General features: G+C 39.5%; 1 long non-coding RNA gene across 1 annotated transcript; it reads right to left on the bottom strand.

Annotated features, from left to right (window-relative positions):
* Positions 1-23,049, bottom strand: LOC119472885. Its single transcript, XR_005202060.1, has 2 exons — positions 22,960-23,049; positions 1-471 (listed from the first exon to the last, which is right to left on the bottom strand). It is a non-coding gene; the product is annotated as an uncharacterized LOC119472885 (long non-coding RNA).
* Positions 23,050-23,345: the final 296 nt, after the last annotated feature.

The raw sequence follows: 23,345 nt of genomic DNA, 5'->3' as shown, positions 1-23,345 counted from the left end.
TATTTTCCAAAGTATTTATCGTTTAATTGACTTCTTGTGGCTTCACGCCCGCAGGACACAGACCCCTTCCCCTCCACACACACATGCCATTACTCTTCTCCTTAGCTCTTCTGCTGAGGAATTTTGTCTTTGGGATGATGGACTGCTTTAGGGGATTGCCCTCCCTTAGAACTTTTTAGTTGCCCAATCACCATCAGTGATGGCAGCTCTAGCTTTGTTTTGGTACCACTGATGTGTCTGTGCACTGACCAAGGTTTGTAAGAATAGCAGTAGGGCAGAAGCTATTTCCTTGTGATGTGGGTTGTCTCAGACCAATCTTTCCACATCACATGGGTGACATTTGTTGTAATGCCTGTCACCAGCATTATCCCAGCATTCAGTTACTCCTGGTTCTTGCAGATATGGCTCTTGTTGTGGTTCTCACAGCCCTGGAGTTTCTGGGGCTTCTTTAGTCTGGCTGGGTGCCATTGGCTGAGACAGTAAAGAGAGCTTACTGTTTTTTAGGTTGCAGTAAATTTTCGTGAAGGGGTGTTAATATGGTTTGACTGTGTCCCCACCCAAATATCATCTCAAATTGTAGTTCCTATAATCCCCAAGTGTCCTGGTGGGGGTGAGGGACCCGGTAGGAGGTAATTGAATCATGGGGGCATTTACCCTCATGTTGTTCTCATGATAGTGAGTGAGTGCTCACAAAATCTGATGGTTTCATAAACGGCTCTTCCCACTTTTGCATGGCACTTTTCTCTCTTGACACCATCTGAAGAAGGACGTGTTTGCTTTCTCTTCTGCCATGATTGTATGTTTTTGGAAGTCTCCCCAGCCCTGTGGAGCTGTGGGTCAATTAAACCTCTTTCCTTTATAAATTACCCAGTCTCGGATATTTCTTCCCAGCAGTGAGAGAACAGACTAACACACATGTTGTAACTAATAAAAACAAAAATAGCTACAGCTATACCTACTGAAATACAATTTATAAAGACATGGTGCTTGGTGCGAATTTTGAAGATGTGGCAGGCATCTTGACAATGGCATTTGTGTTTGGAAATACTTCTTGAAGTACCAGTCAAGCCATCTACCCATCACCAGCTGAGTTGTGAACAAGTTCATTCATCAATTCACATCTCATCAATTGCTACATTTCATGGTGGAATTACCCCTAACAATGCTACAATGAATGCTACAACTATAATAATTAAAAGAAATTATTGAGGCTTACTATGCCTTCAATATGTTAACTATTTTAAGAAATATTTGATTATTTTCTGCCATTTACACTCTGTTTATTTTGATGAGTATTATTCTTAATACTCATTAAATGTTTTCCTTGCATCTTTGTTTACTCATGTAATTAGCATATTTTGAAAAACTTGGGGTTTCTCTTTTTTGTGATAAATAATAATTACTATCATGTAAATTTGTCTCCACAAAAGCATATATTGGAAACTGAATCCCTAGTGCAACAGTTTTGGGTGGTGGGGCCTAATGAGAGCTGATTAAGCCACGAGGGCTCTGCCCTCATGAATGGATTATTGTGGAAATGGGTTTCCTATGAGAGTTCAGCTTCTTTTTTTCTCTCTCTTATCCTCTCTTGCCCTTCCACCTCCCACTGTGGAATGATATAGCAAGAAGGCCCTTGCCAGAGGCTGGCCCTTTGATCTTAGACTTCCTAGTCTCGAACTGTAAGAAATAAATTTCTGTTCATTATAAATTGTGCAGTCTGTTATCTTCTACAACAGCAACATAAACTGGACTAAGAAAACGTTATTTCAATACCTCGATAGAGGAAGAGGGAAGAAAGATGCTACCTTGGGAGACAGAAGGGTGTAGAGTGTCTATCATCCTGGGGAGAGAAAGGAAGAAGCAGCTGAAGTCCCATTTTTCTCGTTTCAGGTGGATTGGGAAGGAATAAGTTAGCAGCTCAATGGAGCAGGTAATAAAACACATGCATCTTAATCAAACTTTCTGGGCTGAAGAACAGGGAGGGAAAATCAGCAAGACAGATTGAGGAAAAACAAGATAGCAAAAAAAGAGGCTTTTCTAGTCCTGTTTCCTATCTGAGAGGAAAGGGATTTGTAAGATGCCTCCCAAGTCAACATGGGATGAATGCCTTAGAACCAGGTTGGAGGCACACTGCGAGATCAAGTCTAGCTGGTCTGAGATAGCATCTAGAGCTTCCCTTGGCTCTTGCAGGGAATGGAAAGAGCCAGAATTTTTCTGAACCACTGAGAGCATTTGGAGGTTAGCTGAGAATGGCTAGGGAGCTTGCCTTAGGGGTTGCTGCACAGAGGCAAAGGGATCTAAGTGTGTTGCAGGGCGGCTCTCCTAGCCTGGGAGCTAAGTGAGAGTAGTCGGCCTCAGAGGGATATACAGCTTGGGGAGAAGCAGAGAGAGAGGTATCACGGGTCCTGACTGGGCTGGGAGAGCACAGAGTGCAATTCACCAGACACAGGCTTCCTCCTTCACTGCCAGCAGGTGCTCAGCAACCCAGCAATAAGGGGCATTGCCATGGAGACACGAAGAGCAGGGATTCTGTAAATGGTGCCTGCCTGGGTGGAAACATGGAGGACATTTATTCTTCACTTTGCATGGTGGGAAGAGGCCAAAGCCCCGTTCACACCCTCTGACCCTCCATTTGCTCCATTGTTTATCTGGATTGAGGATTAGCTTACACAGGACACCTCCCCTGCAGAAGGGTGTGTCTATGCAGAACTTTGAAAGGCTTTTGGGCAGTCTGCCATGTAATTGGGAGGTAAAATAGAATCTGAGGTTTCTCTCTGTTCTGCCACCATAGTGCCATGTACTTTCAATTCCAGATCCCCATCCAGATATCAATGAACAGGATGTGTAAGGATAGGGGGAGAAAACTGGGAACGCTGGAAAGAAACAGAGTTACCTTCACAGATGGTTTAAAGTATTGCATCATATTGAGTTAACTTGATTAAACTAAATTTAAATTTTCACCACTACCCCTCAGGACAAGGATTTGTGAGGATTTTCAGGCAAATTCAAGAAATACAAGGGGTGCATTTTCTTTGAAACCTGATTATTATGTGCAAATCTGTGACCTAGATGACAAGGGTCCTTGACTGCAGAGATGACAACTCTTAATCTATTATTTTTATTTTACAAAAAACCCACAGATAATTCATATTTCTCAACAATAAACTACACCAAATAACTGAAGTGTCATTTATCATTATTTCTGTGACGTAGAATTATAAAATATAAAAATAATGGCTGCTAGTTACTAAGAAAGTATTATTTTTTAATAATCACATCTAAGCCTGGAAACAACTGCATGCAAAGCATTATTATCTATTCTTCTCAAGTGAGAAAAGTGAGTCACTGTTTTCAGCACAATGTGAAGACACTGGTTATGATGAACCAGTAGGAAAATGTTTCGCAGTTACAATTTTACTTGATGTTACAGTTATGAAGATGAATGAATTATTTAGTATGGATGTTTCTCCACCACAGTAGAGTTTGTTAATGTGATATAGTAAAATAGATCATTTGGGGATCAGACAGATGTGGATTCAAATCTCAGCTCAGCCACTAATTAGTTTTGTGATCTTGGGAGTATTACTTCACTTATCTGAGTGAGCCTCACTCCTTTTTTTTTTTTTTTGAGCTGGGGTCTCACTCTTGTCGCTCAGGCTGGCATGCAGTGATGCAATCTTGGCTCACTGCAGCCTCCACCTCCCAGGTTCAAGCATTCTCTGGCCTCAGCCTCCTGAGTAGCTAGGATTACAGGTGCCTGCCACCATGCCCAGTTATTTTTTTATTTTTAGTAGAGACAGAGTTTCCCCTTGTTGGCCAGCCTGGTCTCTATCTCCCGCCTCAGCCTCCCAAAGTGCTGGGATTACAGGTGTGAGCCACTGAGCCTGGTCCCAGGTTTTTTTTTTTTTACTAATAAATAATAATAATAACTGGCATCATCTCAGTACTTACAGTGTGTCAGCCACCACTGTAAGGTCAGGTGGGGGCTTCTATTATTCCCATTTCACAGATGAGGAAAATGACACAGAGGGATCACTTGCTCTAAATCATATGGGTAATCAGTGGAGAGCCAGGATTTGAAGCTTGGCTCACAACAATATCATGTAAAAATAGACAAAATGGCACCTATAAAAAGTAGCTGGTAAAAATTAAATGTCATAATGTATTGTTTCTGACACATTTTGGGTCTTTAGTAAGTGATATTCCCCATTTTCTTACTGCAATCTGTTAAAACAAGGAGTCCACACAGATAGATATGGTAATTTAAAAAATATAGTTTTTTAGTGGTGAAAATACTTGAGATCCATGGGCAAATTCAAATTCAGAAAATGAAGGAAACTTTTAAGATACCTTAGGAATAATGTTACTTTATGTGGGCTCCATGCCTGAGGCTTTACATGGATACTCTACAATAACCTTTGCAGCAATTATGTGAGGCAGGCACTGTTACCAGCACCATTCCTACTGAGAATTGTGCAGGACATGTCTGCCTTATTGAGGTTCATCCAGTAGGGGCTGGGAGATGGAGGCACACTTTTGAGTCCAGGCAGTCTGAGTCCAGAGTTCTGACTCCAACCACTAAGCCTCTAAGCCACATCATAGCTCTTGATATGCTTTATTTTTACCTAGGTTTTTTTTTTTTTTTTTTCATTTCTGATTGAAGCCAGCTGTAGGCTTGCTGCCGGAATTGTCATAATTATTCAAGAAGATTCTACCCTACTCATGGGTGCAGCATCCTATTTATAGGTAACATCACAAGTTCAAGACAGGTTATGCAAATATTTCCACAGCACTTCCATTGTGTGATTACCCTCCTGCCACAGCCTGATTTCAAATTCCTATTCACAAAAGCTAATTTGGACCCAAGGAAGGTCGAATACACAAAATCCTGGAAATCATATGAGAAATCCCTTTTCCTCACAGGTTTATAGCAATTAAATCCTTGATAATGAACTGCTCATCAGTTCTGCAGGAGATGGAAGTGATTGCCTCCGCAGGTAGCAATCATTTTGTGCTGTTGCCACGATTATCAATCTCTTTCAGGATGATTGGAATTTAGCAGTAGGGACCAGAAGAGTAGAAGGTTTTTCAAGATATGGAGTAATACTAGAAAACTGCCAATGAGAACTTAGGTATTTTTCCTCATGAAAGTTTCTTAGCAAGTCAACAGTGGTTAGAAAATGCATCCACCTAGGCAAAACCATTCAGTACATAGGCATAGGCAAGGACTTCATGACTAAAACACCAAAAGCATTGGCAACAAAAGCCAAAATAGACAAATGGGACCTAATTAAACTCCAGAACTTCTGTACAGCAAAAGAAAAAATCATTAGAGTGAACTGGCAACCAACAGAATGGGAAAAAATTTTTGCAGTCTACCCATCTGACAAAGGGCTAATATCCAGAATCTACAAAGAACTAAAACAGATTTACAAGAAAAAAGCAAACAAACCCATCCAAAAGTGGGCAAAGGATATGAACAGCCATTTTTCAAAAGAAGACATACATGAGGCCAACAAACATATGAAAAAATGCTCATCATCACTGGTGATTAGAGAAATGCAAATCAAAACCACATTGAGATACCACCTCATGCCAGTTAGAATGGTGATCATTAAAAAATCTGGAGACAACAGATGCTGGAGAGGATGTGGAGAAATAGGAATGCTTTATACTGTTGGTGGGAGTGTAAATTAGTTCTACCATTGTGGAAGACAGTGTGGGGCTTCCTCAAGGACCTAGAAATAGAAAGTCCATTTGACCCAGCAATCCCATTACTGGGTAGATACCCAAAGGATTATAAATCATTCTAGTATAAAGACACATGCACACGTATGTTCATTGCAGCCCTGTGTATAATAGCAAAGACCTGAAACCAACCCAAATGCCCATCGACGATAGACCAGACAAGGAAAATGTGGCACACATACACCATGGAATACTATGCAGCCATGAAAAACAACGAGTTCGTGTCCTTTGTAGGGACATGGATAAATCTGGAAACCATCATTCTCAGCAAACTGACACAAGAACAGAAAATCAAACACTGCATGTTCTCACTCATAGGTGGGTGTTGAACAATGAGAACATGTGGGCACAGGCAGGGGAGCATCACACACTGGGGTCTGTTGGGGTGCCAAGGGAGGGACAGCGGAGGGGTAGGGAGGTTGGGGAGGGATAACATGGGGAGAAATGCCAGATGTGGGTGACAGGGGGATGAAGGCAGCAAACCACATTGCCATGTGTGTACCTATGCAATAGTCCTGCGTGATCTGCACATGTACCCCAGAACCTAAAGTACAAAAAAAAAGAAAGAAAATGCATACATATTTCTGAGTCTCTTCCTTTAAAGAGTTTAATGCACTGTATATACCCAAAAGGCTTGATGGATTTTGAAAACTACAATAAATTTTATCTTTTCACTATTCCCATTAATTTATATGCTGTCACATGTACATCTCTGACATGTGTTAAAGTCTATGTGATTTTTAATGCTGGTGATAGTATTAGAAGTATATACTTCCCACCCCACCCTGAAAAGGTAATTTAGCAACATGCATAAAAAGCCTTAAAATGTTTATACTCTTTGTATTTGTCATTTCTTTTGGAAGTGTACCCTAAGAAAAAATTTAGACATGAAAAAAAAAAAGATTTAAGTACTCAGTGTTATTTCCAATAGCAAAATATTAGAAAACACTTCAAAGCTCAATAATAGGAGAATAGTTAAATAAATTATGGTTCATTAAATGATGGTGCATTATGAAGCTATTAAAAGTCATGTTTTTGAAGAGTAGTTAATGACACATGGAAATGTTCATTATAGAATGTCAAGTGGAAAAAATAAACACAATCATAGTTGAATAATAAGTGTAATGTAATTTATTAAGCATCCATTATGTAACTCTAAAAGGAAGGTGGTTTTATTCCCATATTACAGAAAAGGAAACAACGGCTAAGAGAATTTAGATGAGAGAGAGAGACCGAAAGAAAGAGAGAGAGGAAAAAATGCTAGTTGGAAAGACACAAAATTTATTGGTTACCATGGAGAAGCGGGAACCAGAAACAATTGTGTTTTCTTTATGCATGCTAGTAGTTTCCACCATAAGTATGCATTACATTTGCAATCAGAAAAGAATAAATATATTTAAAATATTCTGTGCACCTAAGGCACAGACAGCTTTGTAAAAGAACTCTTTTTTTGAGCTGGGTACATGAAGCAGGATTTACTACCCCGGTTCTAGCCTTCAAACATGCAAACTGTAGCACAATCTTGTTTGGCTGCTCTGGCCTCTGGGTAGGGGTAGTTGAGACACAGATAAGGCTGACCTGAATCAGGGCTGGCATTCTCTGCACAGCTGTCTCCTCTCGCTATGTTTGATTTCCTGTCGCAGAACAAAGCATCTGGTAAATTCAACCACACTCAGAGTTCTGGCACTAATAGCAGCATTTCTTAAAAGCATCATCTAGGAACCCCCAGCATCGGAGTCACCTGGGTTCCTTCTTAATAATATCAATTATTGGGACTTTCAGATCTCCCAAACCAGGACAAGACTGAGAAGCCTGCATCTGGAACAAGAGCTTCAGGTGATTCTCATCTACACTAATGTTAGACAATCACTGCTCCCAGGGACTCTACCACTAAAACAAAGAAAAGAAAGAAGGCAATGCTTAACACGGTTAGAAGTTCTATAGGGCAGATACCTGGGGGCAGAAAATCCTTCTGATCACATCAGGTCAGCAACTTTCTACTAAAATCCTGACTCTGTTACTTGCCATTTGGGTTGACCTTGACTTTGGTAAATTACTTTCACTCCCTGAGTCTCATTGTTCTTACCTCTGAAATAGGAGTAATAGCGATAATTGTAATATAATAAATATTATTAGTATGGCTGGACCTATGCTACAGAAGAAAAGCCAAAGTAATTCTTGCCTGAAATGTAAGTGTGCAATGATCAATGAGTCCTCAAGCCAGATCTTATGTATATATATGATGTCATTTCTCTTTTGGAAGTCATGCATCTATCTATCTATCTATCTATATATGGCCATATATATATATATGTATATACACACACACACAGTTATATAACTATATTTATATTATCATATATATACACACATATATACACATGCATATATGTGTATATGTGTATATATATAATGTATATACATATATATTATATAACTATATATGTATATATAAATTATATACAGATAATGTATATACATATATTATATAACTATATATGTATATACATATAAATTATATACAGATAATGTATATACATATATTATATAATTATATATGTATATACATATAAATTATTATATTATGTACATAATATATATACATACTATATATAGTTATATAATAATATATACATATACAGTTATATAATTATCGTCATTGTTGTTTTGAGACAGGGTCTTGTTCTTTTACCTAGCGATGAGTGCAGTGGTGCAATCATAGCTCTTGCAGCTTCAATCTCCCAGACAAATGATCCTCCTGCCTCAACCTCCCAAGCAGCTGGGACTACAGGCACATACCACCATGCCCGGCTAATTTTTTATTAACAAAATTCTTAATAGGGTTGGGGTCTCGTTATTTTGCCCAGGCTGGTCTCAAACTCCTGGCTTCAAGGGATCCTCCATGACCCACTCTCTCTTTCCCCGTAAGTTCTCTGAAAGCATCGTCTACTCCTCTTTTTCTCACTTCACTCGGGCACTCCATCCTCCTTGTTTTTGCTTAAACGCTCGCGCTTGAACTGGCTGCTCCCGCTGCCTGGATATTTGCATGTCTAATCCATCACATCTTTTGTTCACCGTTACCTTCTCCATGCAACCATCCCCTCAACCCCTTCCTCCTCATCACACTCCTTGTCTCTCCTCCCCTGCTTTTCTTAATTTTCGATTGCACTGTCACCTGCTAACAGGCTATATCATTCCCTTTATGTCATCCTTATTGTTGTTGCCCCCACCTCCCGTACACCTCTGTTGGGATGGAAACCACACGAATCCAGGAGTTGTTGTCTTTTTGTTGTGGTTCTCTGATGTCCCCAAGCCCCTTGAACTGTGTCTAGCACAAGGCAGATACTCAGGATATAGTTGTTGAATAAATGCATGGGTGAAGGAATGAAAAAAAGAACATGACAAATCTCCACTCCCTCATTTACCAGAGAGACTGATAGTTACTTAAGGCAGAATGACTAATGTTCAGGGATTTACTTATTTGCCTCTTGTTTTATCTGGGGTTTAGCTAATTCTTCAGAAATCCCTATTAATCTCCCCTATCCTTCTTGCCAAAAAAGCCTTTGTGTCTCTGAGAGGGACCTAGATATAGGCACAGATGACTTAAACTATTCAACAGTGGGTCAGTGGGCAAGGATTTTGCCATGAATATTGTTTACGAAAAACAACAACAATCAAATGACTGAAAAAGATGCGTCAACACCTCCATTCCCAAAGACATGGCGGGGGAGAAGGCTTTCTGTAACCTACCCAGACCCAGGAGGCTATGATTTGTTCTGTTAAGACAAGCTTTAGTGATCACGTTCATCTCACCCAAGAAGCCTCTTGACCTCATAAGGTTAATAAAATTTCCCAAGTAAGTAAAACAAGTTCTGGCTCTCTGCCCTTTGCAGGTCCCCCCTGAAGAGCCTCAGAAAACAGAACTACTGACTCAGAAATCAAAATGTGAATAAAGGGGAAGTGTTGTAGACTGCGAAACACTCCATATCTCAGCAGTGGATGTTGTTGGCATTCTAATTACTGCTATTGTTATTATTTGTCCTCGTCAATACCCTTGAAGATCTTAGTAACTGTTGCTACTTCTTTGCTCTGAAAACCTTCCAATTTGCCCCAAACTGGACTGAGTGATATGATTAGCCCAGATCAGCCACTTGCTAATCCAGATAAAAGACCAGCTTTCTTTCTCCATTACCCCAGGTCTCCGTGGAGGTGATCAATAAGATTATATGAAGCCCCCAGAAGGGCAGCATTCCCAGGACAGAGGACCAGAGGCAGAGCCACAGAAAGCTTCTTTGTACTGCTTGGACTTCTGTATGCCAGGACCACTTGACTTTAATGATTGTTTTTGCCACTCTGCACAGCAACGTGCAATTTATCTTTTCTGAGATTTCAGAACAGGATGCTCCACTCTCATGCTTGGGTCTTTTCCAGTACAGATTCCAACTGTACTGGAATTATTTAGCAATCACATGCAGTGACACAAACCAGAAAGCAGAAAGAGGGGAAAATGGACGATCAATGGAGTATTCAAGCCACACCGAACAGCCTTTCTCTAATTCCTGGCACGTAGTTGCAGATAAGAGGGAGCTGGAAGAATCACATCTTCTTCAGGGACTGAAGCTGTTATCTACAAAGATAGAGCAGTGGGATGGTAGTGGGGGTCCCAACTGAGGAAGACTTTAGATCAAGGTTCTGATACCATTCATCGACGTGAACTTGAGTAACTCATTTAACCTTTTTGTGACTCAGTTTCTTGAATTACAGAGAACAATAATACTTCTTATAGAGTTGATATGAGTACTAGAGGTAATTACTTAAAGACGTTGATAAATAATGGGTGTAGAATACATTATTATTGCACGCAGAAATGCCCGTTTGAAATCCCCTAAGAGCTGGTGGTTCATATGTTGTGAACAGAATTCAAATTCCTCTGTTTCTTAGTTCTTTATATTACTGGTTATTTTTCTCCCTTAGGCAAAGATCTCCGGTGATGGTGATGATTTCCATAATCTTGTCACCTTAATTGCTGCTGTCACTGTAAGTAGTGAAATTAATTTTGATTTCTTTTTGTTTCTGCTTAGCACTTCAAATGTGACTAATGGGATTATTTTTGGCTTTGGCTTGGAGCAGTGTTCCCAGGAGCCTGAGCAATGCTGGCCTGCGTTTTCCATGTGAGGCCACTTTCTGTACAGGGACCGTATGGGTTTTGGAAATCTCCGAAAATAGAATCAGTTAGTTGTGGTCATTTCAGTTAAATTACATGTAAATGGTGTATGCTTTCTGCTTGTAAGTTCTCTCTTGTATATCTCAATGAAACCTTATGTGTTGATCTTACTGCAAGTTGGGTATTTCAATCTAGCGCCTTATGTGAATTATGCATTTCCTCATCAAAACTCCAAGGGCTAAAGGTAAAGGTGTCCACTTTATAAATCAGGAAGCTAACTAGTAAGTAGCAAGACCAGGATTCAAACCTGAGTATGTTACACTCTAAAGCCCATGCTCATTTTGACAAGGTAGGCTGCTTCTGCAAATCTGCTCTGATGATTTTTAATATCTGCTTTGAGGGTATTTGATTAAGGCATATATGCCACCAGAGGGGGAAGTTTTCTTCCGTTGATAATTTAATATTGTGCTTGGGTTTCAAGGTTTATTCTAACTTACCTTCCCTGTTTATTCTATTGCGGGCTCTTTCCAACATGTAAAGCTACATCCCTGATTTCATTCTTGCCTGTCTGCAATTCATTCTCCCCATAGCAACTTTACTGTGACCATCTGGAAAATGTAAATCTCATTATATTACATCCATGCCTTATATACTTCATTGACTTTCCGTTGCATTCAGGATGAGTCTGTGGTGGATTAAATATGGCTACAATTTCTTTTTGTCACTCATTCCATCAACAATGCTGGCCCTGTGACTTACTTTGATCAGTACTATGTAGACTAAAAAAGTGGTAGTGGCTCATCTAAAGCTGGGCCTCAAGAGAACTGCAGCTCCCAGTTTTGCCTCTTTGGAATATTCCTAGAATCCAGCTGCCATGCTGTGAGGAAGCCCACGCTAGCCATGTCTTAAACATTCCAACTCCAGCCAATATCCAGGTGAATGCATCAGCATGACAGAGCCCAGGTAATGCTAACAAAAAAAAACACCTAAGCAATTCAAAGAATCATGAGAAAATAATAAATTATTATTGTTTTAAGCCCTTAAGTTTTGGTGTGATCTGTTACACAGCAGATAACCAAAACAAAATCCAGAAGCTTATCATGGCCTTCAAGACCCTGCATGATTTGAGCATTGGCTATATCGCCATGCTAGTATCATGCCATTTTTCGTATTACTCACTATGCTCCCAGCAAACTGGCCTCCTTAGAGATTCTTAAACACATCAACCGTTTCTTGATTCAAAGCTTTTGCTTCATCAATCCCATTCCCTGGAACATTATTTTCTTTTTCTTAGCATAGCAGGCTTCTATTCATCCTTCTGGCTTAAACATCCTTCCTTTTGAGAGCTGCTGTGTCATCCCTATTAAGTCAGTCACCCAACCTGTTTTTCAATTTATCAGTATATTCTGATTATCACTACCACTTGTTATAATTTACAACTGCATATTTCTCTGTAGACTCACTTATCTGTCTTTCCCAATAGATTTTATTTTTTAGTTACTTATTTTTTTGAGACAGGATTTCACTCTGTCACCCAGGCTGGAGTGCGGTGGTGCGATCACCACAACCTCTCCCTCCTGGATTCAAGCGAGTCTCATGCCTTAGCCTCCCGAGTCACTGGGATTACAGTTGCGTGCCACCATGTCTGTCTCATTTTTATTTTTTTAGTTTTAGTAGAGATGGGGTTTCACCATGTTGGCCAGGCAGGTCTCGAACTCTTGACTTCAAATGATCCACCTGCCTTGGCCTCCCAAACTGCTGGGATTACAGGCATGAGCCACCGCGCCTGGCCTGTCTTTCCCAAAAGATTTTAAATATCACATTGGCAAAGACCAGGTCTGCCTTTTTAACAAATGGTTACTCTGTATCTAGTACTGTGCCCAGATACATGGTAGGTATACAATAAATATATTTGTTGAATAAATAAATGGTATGCCATGCATTCCAGTTCCTGTTAATTGTTTGCCTTCAAGTTATCCTACTGCTGTATCTCTGCCTTCCTAGGCAAACGCTACATCTGGCACATGGACATTTTTCTCCCTTTGCACATTGGGCAGATATTAGTGTGGGATCGTGCAGGATATGTACTCAGCCAGAGCCTGTAAAATGTAGACATCATGGGTGTGAATCATTTGGACTCCTTTCTTTTTTGTCCAAATACTTGCTTTGGTTTATTTTGCAGGTGAGAATCTGACAGCTACATAGGCAATCTTTACAAATATAACCTAAAAATATTATACTCGCTGCTATACAAAGTGTTTAAAAATATATTCCTTTATGTCATCCATACATTTATTAATATATATATCCATTCTTCCATCCATCCATTCATCCATCTATTCATTTATTTGTTCATTCTTTAATAAATGAATAGAAGGATGAATGGATAGATGACTCAGCGTCCTGAGTAGCTGGGATTACAGAAGTGTGCCACAGAGTCTGGCTAATTTTTGTGTTTTTAGTAGAGATGGTGTTTCACCACATTGGCCAGGCTGGCTCGAACTCTTCACCTCAGGTGATCCACCCCCCTCCGCCTCCCAAAGTGCTGAGATTACAGGTGTGAGCCACGGCACCCGGCCTCTTTCAGCAAATATTTATTGAGCCTCTTTTATGTATCAGGCACCATTCTAGTTACAAGCATATAACAGTAAATAAAGCAGCTGTGGTCTTGTCTCTAATAAAGATTACTGATGAGTGGCTGGCCATAAAAAGACAACAAAAGTGTTCAAAGTGTGTAATTACAAATGAAGAACATTGCTGTAAAATTGGTGAAGAGGGTGTTGTCATATGTACTAACATGCTTATGCTTTCCATGAATATATCACTTCTCTTTCTGGCTTAAACACCTTTCAAAGATCTTCCCATCACCCTTGACATAAAATCCATCTTTCTTATCGTCCTTTCATGGCTCCATCCTCCCCTTTTCCCTCTTTCCTAAATGACTTCTGTTGTTTCTGTTTTCACATACATTTTCACCTCTAGATCAGGGTTTTTCAACCCCAGGGCTAAATAATTCTTTGCCATAGGGGGTGTGCTGAGCATTGTAGAATGTTTGCAATCTCCTTGCCTCTACCCACTAGATGCAAGTTGCACTGCCCCTACCCCCAAATTGTGACAAGCAAAAATATCTGCAGAAATTCCCAAATGTTTCCTGGGAGGCAAATGCACCCCTGGTTGAAAACTACAGTTCTAGGTTAATAATATGGGGTTTGGGCCAGGCACAGTGGCCCATGCCTATAATCCCAGTACTTTGGGAGGCCAAGGCAGGTGGATTGCCTGAGCTCAGGAATTTGAGACCAGGCTGGGCAACACAGTGAAACTCTGTCTCTACTAAAATACAAAATATTAGCAGGGTGTGGCGGCATGTAGTCCCAGCTAATCAGGATGCTGAGGCTGGAGAATTGCTAGAACCTGGGAGGCGGAGGTTGCAGTGAGCCAAGATTGCGCCACTGCACCCCAGCCTCAGCAGCAGAGTGAGACTCTGTCTCAAAAAAAAAAAAAGAAAGAAAAGAAAAGAAAAGAAAAAAGAGTATGGGGTTTGGCACTGGGACACTAGGCTCCTAAAGTGCTCCCTCTCTGGACTTTATTCTTGGGTAGAACATTGGATTGAATATGGGTGATCTATCCTGTTGCAGCTTCCAGGGGAATCCAGCTGTCTAAAGCTTTCTGAAACTGCATGTTTTGAGTTCTAGTTCACCTGTCTTCGTGCTTCTTAGAGCTGCCCTATATTAATCCAGTAAGCTTCCTTTCTCCCTTAGGTAGTTAGAGTCAGTGTTTTAGATTTATGACCAAAGAATAACTAACTGGTACATCCTCCTACATACTTTACAGTTTTTTAGTATACCAGTAGTTACATATTCCCTCTCTTTTTTGTCTCTCTCTATCCCTCTCTCTCTTCCTCTCTGGCTGCCTCTCTCTCCCCCCACCATCTCTGTGTCTTTTTCCTTCTCTTTATTGCTCTTTCTCTTACTTCCATTGCTGTACCTGGAAAATCCTACCATTTACCTGGCCCGTCATCCTTCAAGACCCAGATCAATTGCTATTTCCTTCCAAGAATATTCCACAGACTTTACACTGGTTCTTCTGTTTCCCCTATGGGGCTGTGTACATTCCTTGAGAGCAGCATTGTGTTAGTCCATTCTTACACTGCTACAAAGACATACCCAAGACTAGGTGACTTGTAAAGGAAAGAGGTTAAATTGACTTCCAGTTCTGCATGCCTGTGGAGGCCTCAGGAAACTTACAATCATGGTGGAAAATGAAGGGAAAGCAAGCTTGGACCTTCTCACATGGTGGCAAGAGAGAGGAAAGTGAGGAGCAATGGGGAAAGAGCCCCTTATAAAACATCAGCTCTAGCTGGGCGTGGTGGCTCATGCCTGTAATCCCAGCACTTTGGGAGGCTGAGGCAGGTGGATTACGAGGTCAAGAGATCAAGATCATCCTGGCCAGCAAGGTAAAACCCCATCTGTACTAAAAATACAAAAATTAGCTGGGCGTGGTGGCACACCCCTGTAGTCCTGGCTACTTGGGAGGCTGAGGCAGGAGACTCACTTGAACCTGGGAAGCAGAGGTTGCAGTGAGCTGAGATCGTGCCACTGCACTCTGGTCTGATGACAGAGCAAGACTCCATCAAAAACAAAACAAAACACAACAAAAAAGAACCATCAGCTCAGCTCTTGTTAGAACTCACTATCACAAGAACAGCGTGGGGAGACTGCTGCCCCCCACAATCCTGTCACCTCTTACCAGGTCATTCCCTTACCACCTGAGGATTACAATTCAAGATGAGATTTGGGTGTGGACACAGGCAAGCCATATCAAGCATCTGTCACACCACACTGCTATACATTTGCTTGCTCATCTGTGTCCCTGCCATGCAGCACCCCTTTGGGGTGAGCATCAAGCCTCTGAGAGCTGCATATGTGACACTGAGCACAGTACCAGGCACACAGTTCCTGCTCAGCCATTGTTCTTTGTTTGAGTAAGTAGACGGATAGATGCACTGCCCCTGTGCAAGAAACAAAAGTCTGAGAATCCCTCTCCTCCGTGACTGAGAGCAATTGTGCTGAATTGTCTCAGAATAAACCTTTAGTGGGTTTGCACTCATATGTTCCAAGTGCCCTGGGCCAAAATCAAAGAGTTTATTCTTCCTGATGTGCAGAGGACAAATGATACAAAGTCACTGTGACCTTTGAGATTCTGCTTTCTTCAAAAATAACATGGGTGTTTTTTTTTTTATTATAAAACAGTACAAATATATTATAGAGAATTTATATAACACAAAAAGGTGTAAAGAAGAAAATAAAAATCACCCAGAACCCCAGAACCCAGAGACAAATGCTGGCATTTTGAGTTACTTTCTTCTGATCTTTTTCTCCCTCTGTACTCACAATTTATAGAGGTATTTATTTACATACTATTTTTGTTACAGGCTTTCTCTCATTTGATCTTAAATAACACTCATTTTCTTTATGTATTCTTATAGAGCACCACTTTTAGAATCTGCACACTATTCCATCCTATAGGTAAGCTAATGTTGATTTAATCAATCTCTTTTTTTGCTGTAACTATGTCATTTTCCTATTTTTGGTGGGTGGTGATAAAATAACACTTTTCTTGTTCCTGCCCAACTTCAGAGCACAATGAGGTTTAGACACACACAGGAAATTCAGACAGGTGGGAATCAAACTGTCAACTTGGTTACTGATTGGTTTCTAGTTTAGAGGATGCTGCATAGGTGGGGAGAAGGAGTTCTTGGATACCGTACCCTGGAAGTGGACAGGCTTACCCAAGGAACGCATGAGCACTGCTGGCAAACCTCAGGCCTCCTGCTCAGGGGCAGACTTTTCACTTTATGTCTGCAGAACAGACCAGAAGGTACCCTCTCAGCAAGAAGGCAGATACTTTCCAAAAGGAGGAGGAAAGGGAAGGCAGGACTGGCCAGATGAGTGTCTTCTAAATCCACAAACCAGACTGACCTCTCCCCTTTCCTTGGCGCAACCAAAGAGTAATATTGTAGTGGATGTCTTCCATCTTACTATGTTGAATATCCTTGAACACAAATCTATAACTGCTTTCTTTTCTTTTTCTTTTTTTTCTCTTTTTTTTTGAGATGGAGTCTTGCTCTGTTGCACAGGCTGGAGTGCAGTGGCGTGATTTTTGGTTCACTACAACCTCCGCCTCCTGGGTTCAAGCGATTCTCCTGCCTCAGCCTCCCGAGTAGGTGGCATTACAGATACCCACCACTATGCCCAGCTAATTTTTGTATTTTTAGTAGTGACAGAATTTCGCCATATCAGTCAGGTTGGTCTTGAACTCCTGACCTCAGCCACCCACCTCGGCCTCCCAAAGTGCTAGGATTACAGGCGTGAGCCACAACGCCCGAACTTAACTACATTCTTAAGGTAAATTTCTGGAAGAATTACTGTGTAAAGGAAATTGAATATTTTTAAGACTTTTGAAACTTTCTTCCAACTTGTTTACTACAAGGTTAACTTCAATTGCGATGTATGCAGTTAACCATTTCACTGTCTCTACACCAGCATTGAGGGGTATCACTTTCAAGCGTTTCTTCTCTTTGTTTGATTTTTAAATGCAGCTTTTTTTTTTCATTTTTGTTTATCTGAATAATTACAGAACTGAGTTTTTTTGTTATCAATTTGTCATTTAGGGTCCTTTTGCTGTCCATCACCTGTTCACATCCATTGTCCATTTATTTTTCTGCTGAATTTTAATATTTTCCCATATATCATATACTAAATACATTAAACTTTTATCTGAAATTTTAAAATTTGTTGTTTTATTTTCTTTGTAATTTAAATAGATTCTATATTGTCAAATTTGTTGAGTGTTTGCTTTGTGATTTCTATTGCTTACAAATTTCTTCGTCTTCAGATGCAAAATCTTTATCTAATGTTTTATGATTTTATTCAGGTATTTACTCTTATGTTAATCTGATTGGAATTTATTTTGATGTTTGTCATAAGATTAAAGCTTGTTATCCCCTATAACAAATAGATAATTCTCCCACCACCATTTATCTTTTCTTTCACTGGTAACTGATGCATCTTTTATATATCTTGTATCTGTCTGTCAACTTGTCTGCTAGGATATTTTATATAGTATCTTATTAAAATTTTAATTTTGCCTTTTCTTTATGTATTTATATAATGATGAACACCTGAGTTGCTTCCATATTTGTTAGCCATATTTAATCATTCCACATTGTAAACATGTATCAAAGTATCACACTGTACCCTATAAATACATACAATTATTATTTGTCAATTAAAACTAAAATTGAAAAAAAGATGAATAACAACAAAACTTGTAATATCTGGCAGGGACAAGATGTTCCTTTTACCTATCCTGTTTTTCCTCACGTCTCTTGATCAGTCTCATCTACTTATATTTTCAAATAAACTTCAGAATAATTGTATTAAGTTTTAAAACAATTTAGAATTCTGATTATCATTGAATTAAATGCATTAATTAACTTTGGAAGAAGTCATTTTAATACTACTAAATTTTCCTATTTAGAAAAATGGCATATTGAGCTCTTCAAATCTTTATGTATAGATAGATATTGATATATCTTCATCCAGTGGCCAAGATCGTGTGTGTGTTTTGTGCTTTAGTTCTGGATGTTTTGTTTTTATTTTTATTATTTCTACTGTGAATGGATTTGTTTTGGACTTTCTAACTGCTTTACGTCAAATACTACAGAGGAAAAATGTAGACATATTGATTTTGTAACTCATCACTTCCAGAATATACTTACTATTTCCATTTTTTTTTCCAGCTCATTTTGTTTCTGAGTAAGCAATCATACCTTTTGGAAGTAGTAATGAACTTCCTTATTTTTTTTTCTCATGATCTATTGTACTAGAAAATTCATAACAGTAATAGTGGTTTCCTTATTAATAAATGAAACTCCTTATATGATGTTGACCATTGACTTAAGATGGTTAAATAATTATATTGAGGTACTTTCGTCTTATATTAGTTATACTGAGTTTTAATTAGTAATGACTGATGAGTTATCAAGTGACTTATCGTTACTTATGGTTACCTCATTACTTTATTATTATTATTGTAACAACTTGGAAATTTGGTGGAGATGCTTGGGTCATCATCTTTCCTTCTCAAAGCTTGATGTTATGGAGGAAAAAACTAAGACCAATTGGATGTTTTCGTCTTTCTAGGTAAACCATTTTTTGAGTTGTTTTGTTTTCTGCCTGGCTACATCTAGAATATAAAAAGTTGATCTTTGAAATACTGAAATCTTATCATGTATATTTTCAGACAGTGGCATTTAGTGTATCTATTTGAATTACAGATTCAGGTCATCCATATATCTGGACAGTGTTTGCTATTTTGTCTCTGTGATTATTGCTTTTGTCCTATTTTTTAGGATAACTTTTTTAGAAATACCAGCTAGTGGTATGCTGAATCTCTATGTTTGGTTCCTCACATCTTTTATTTTGGCTCTATTTCATGTCTTTGATCTTTGACTCTGAATTCAGGGCAGGATTTCTGTGTTTGTCCTACATACCATTGGTTTAGTTTCTAAAGTGTTTTGTACCATTTCAATATATGATTTAGTTTCTCTATTACATTTTGTGTTTCCTTGCCGTGTTTTCATATCTCAGCAAGTCATTTTCTTGTCTGTCCCTTTTCTCTCAATTCCCGTTTATAACATTATCATATACTTTTTCCTTTAAATGTTTATTTTTTCATTCACCAAATATTTAAAATAACAACTCATAAGTTCTTTTCAGATTACAAAAGTAACATATATTACTGCAGAAAGTTTTGGAAGTACAGAAAAATACATAGAAGAAAATAAAAATGACCATTATCCCGCTAACCAGAAAAAAAGAAGTCACTGTTAATATAATGGAGTATTTTCTTCTAGTCAAAATTTGGATTTCTTTCTTTATATTTCTTAAACAAAATTGGGATTCTTTGGTATATATTGTCTTTCTTAATTTTTATTTTGAAATAATTAAAGGATGTTGCAAAAATATGACATAGAGTTCCATGTACATTTCACCCAGCTTCTTAGGTGCCATCTTGTATAACTTTAGCAGAATATCAAAACCAGGAAATTGACCAGTGGTAAAATACTGTTTTCTATACTACAGATCTTATTCAGTTTTCACCAATTATTTTACATGCATGTGTTACTGCATGTGTATGTAGGTGTATCATGCAGTGCAATTTTAGCCCATATGTAGATTCATGGAATCACGACTACACTCAAAATACAGAGCTGTTTCATCATCATAAAGGTGCCCCATGTTACCCCTTTATATTTCCAACCTGTCTTTATACCTTGGCAAACACTAATATGCCTCCTCTTTATAGCTTTGTCGTTTCAAGAATGTTACATAAATGGAATCATGGAGTATGTAATCTTATCAGATAGACTTATTTTGCAAGGCACAATGTCCTGGAGATTCCCGCCGGATGTCGCATTTATCAATGTATAGATAGAAGGGCTTATATTATTATTGAGATATTAAAGGACATTTGGGTTGTTTTCAGTTTTTTTGCTATTGTGAACAAAGCTACTATGAACATTCATGCATAGACAGGGATTTTCTGGTATTCACTGGTTTTAAATCCCCCTTTTAAAATATAGTATTCTTTTGTAAGCATGTTTCTATGTCATTAGTTTTTGAAAACATGGTTTATAATGGCTGTAAAATATTCTGCCATATGCATGTATCTCAATTTATTTAACCATTCTCCTCTAAGTTCATGTTTCCTTCAATTTTATTGGCAGTGTACCAGATGCTTTGTAGAATGTTCTTCTCTTTTTTATAACAAATTCTTTAAAATGTGTGTACTTTCTCTGTATTTTGAGTGCAATGCTCCTTTTCATTTAAATTTGGAAGTTGTTTCTCAGACTCCAGGTTGTTGGTTTTTTATTTTTTATTTCCTTCTTTTTAAAGATAAGAAAACATTTAGGCAGTCTTGGTGTCTGTCTATCAACACATGGAGTGGAGTTTTGGGTTTCTGGGTTTTTAGTGTCCATAATTGTTCACCTGTATCCTGTTTCATCCTCATCCCTCAGACCTTTGGTGAATGGCTGATGAATCCATTCTGCTGTTGGCCAGACTTCCGAAGCCTGGTGGCTCTATATTAAGTGTGGGCAGAGGAGAAATACTTGCCCCACTGATGATACAGTGGGAAATTATTCATGGATTATTTAACATGGTGTCTAGCTCTCGTCTCATCAGCACCAGCGCACTAAATCTTACCTGGCGTACACTGTTCCTACCACCCTTTCTCTCTTCCCTCGTTCCTCCCACTTCAGTTCTCACATCTTGCATCTCAGGTTGCGATAAGCATTCACTGTTCACTCTTTCTGTTGCATCCTCCACCGTGTCACAATGGCAGCCATCACAGTCTCCAGACCAGAGACGAGAACCTGAAGGCCCTTGCAGTAAACTGAGTCTGAATCTTTCATCTGCAAACTATGGGCTCTTCTGATTCTCTGCCCAATTACATCCCTGGTGCAATATATGCATTGATCCACTGAAGCTCTCTGAGACCTTCTGTGTCTTCTTCATTTCTATAATGTGCGAGGCAAAGCACTTAACACATACAGGTGCCTTAAATCTTATCCCGGGAACACTGTTTCTACCACTCCTCCTTCTCTCTTCTTCATTCCTCCCACTTAGTTCGCATGTCTTGCATCTCAGGTTGCAATAATCATCCACTGTTTACTCTTTCTGTTGCATCCTTCACCATGTCACCACTGCAGCCATCACAGTCTCCAAGTGAAAAGTAGTAAGAATGACAGTACTGGGGGCATTAGGTCAATAAAAGCCATGATCTCATTAGAATATATCTCCTACCGATCAGAGCTCTATGTGTCTCAGATATCAGGGGTCATGAAAAATCTATTACTTTTTTCCTTTCTGATCTTGCTGTTCTGCTTCAGGTGGCCAAGAGTGAATTCTTCATGGGAATTTTGTCTGGAATCTGGCTAGTGCTATTGCAATCATGCATGTTGGTGTGGTTTGAAATTATTTTAACAGAAATAAGGCACTGTAAAAAATCAGGTGCCTCTAGATTGCCACCCTCATTACCCAGGAATCTGTAATAGCTTTGTGATCTAAAAGAATGGGATTGGGGGCAGTGTCTTATTCTCCTCCAACTGATGATGAGTGTCATTCCTGAAGCACTTCATTGTTTAAAAAGCACTTTATATGCATTATCTCAGTTCATTCATCCAGTTTCTGAGCACCCGTTATGTGCCAAGGAATAGGGACAGAGTGAATGACACATTCCCCTCTTCCCCTCTTTTCCCCCTTAAAACTCTCCAATAACTTCACATAACACTTAGAATAATAATTCAGATCCACCCCCTTGCAGCAGGAGCTAGTCCTTCCTATCTCTCCAATCTCATCTCTGCACATTCTGTTCATTCTCCACTTCTCTCTAGTCTCAGAGGTCTCTGGCTGCTTCTCAAACATACTGAGCTCCTTCCGATCCCAGAGCCTGCTATTCCTTTACCCTACAATGCTCTTTTTCCATATTCATATAACTTGCTGTTTCTTGCCTTTCCAATCTCAGCTTAAAAGTTACCTGCCAGAAAGGTCAAAACATTCTGCTTTAAATGATCAAATATTGGAAACAAAGCATTCTGTCCCAACCAAAGCATTGTTTGTGATCAGTCAATCAGTTGATCAATAACTAGTAAGTTTCCCACTCTAAGTCAGGGACCATATTAGATACTGTGTAAACAGTGGTGAATGGCTTACATGGCCCCAGCTTCCTGGAGTCTACATTATTTTGGCAGCCAACAGTCTTCTAACAGACAAGACCTCAACAGAAGATGGGCAGGAGAGGTGAGATAAGATGATGTCAGCCTGAAAAGGAGGCTCTAATGCTCTAAAAATCCCTCTCCAAGAACTCCCATTTGTTTCCCCCCTTTGATTTCTAATATGCTCATTATGAGCTCAGATTCTCAAGTAAAAAGGATTAATTTTCAAAGTGACCCAGAGGCTCTCCAAGAACACCATTAACCTTACCTACTTAGGAACATGGCCCGCTTCCCAGCTCCAATTCCAGGAGTGATTCACCTCATTTAAGTGATAACACAAAGGCTCGAGCACATTGGCCCTGTGTTTGCCCACAGAATGTTGCCAGGGAAGCTCTGTTTGATGTTTGCTTTTCCCTTCCTTGTGAGGAAATTGACTAGGGCTGGTTATCACGGTGACACCGGAAGCAGAGAGCCTTGCCTGATGTTCCAGGGGAAGGTTTTCTTTGTTCTTCCTTCTTGATGAAGGACGAGTGACGTGGGTAGGGACAAGGGTGGGGGTCCAGAATCTAAAACAGGCAGATACCTCTATTTGAAAGGCCACTAGCTCTGGTTTAAAATCCCAGTCCTTAGCTGGGCATGGTGGCTCACACCTTG

Source organism: Cebus imitator, unplaced genomic scaffold, assembly GCF_001604975.1.
Source record: "Cebus imitator isolate Cc_AM_T3 unplaced genomic scaffold, Cebus_imitator-1.0 Scaffold122, whole genome shotgun sequence".
In the NCBI taxonomy this organism is placed as follows: Eukaryota; Metazoa; Chordata; class Mammalia; order Primates; family Cebidae; genus Cebus; species Cebus imitator.
Note: the sequence above shows the minus strand (reverse complement) of the source record. Positions and strands in the feature narration are given on the sequence as shown.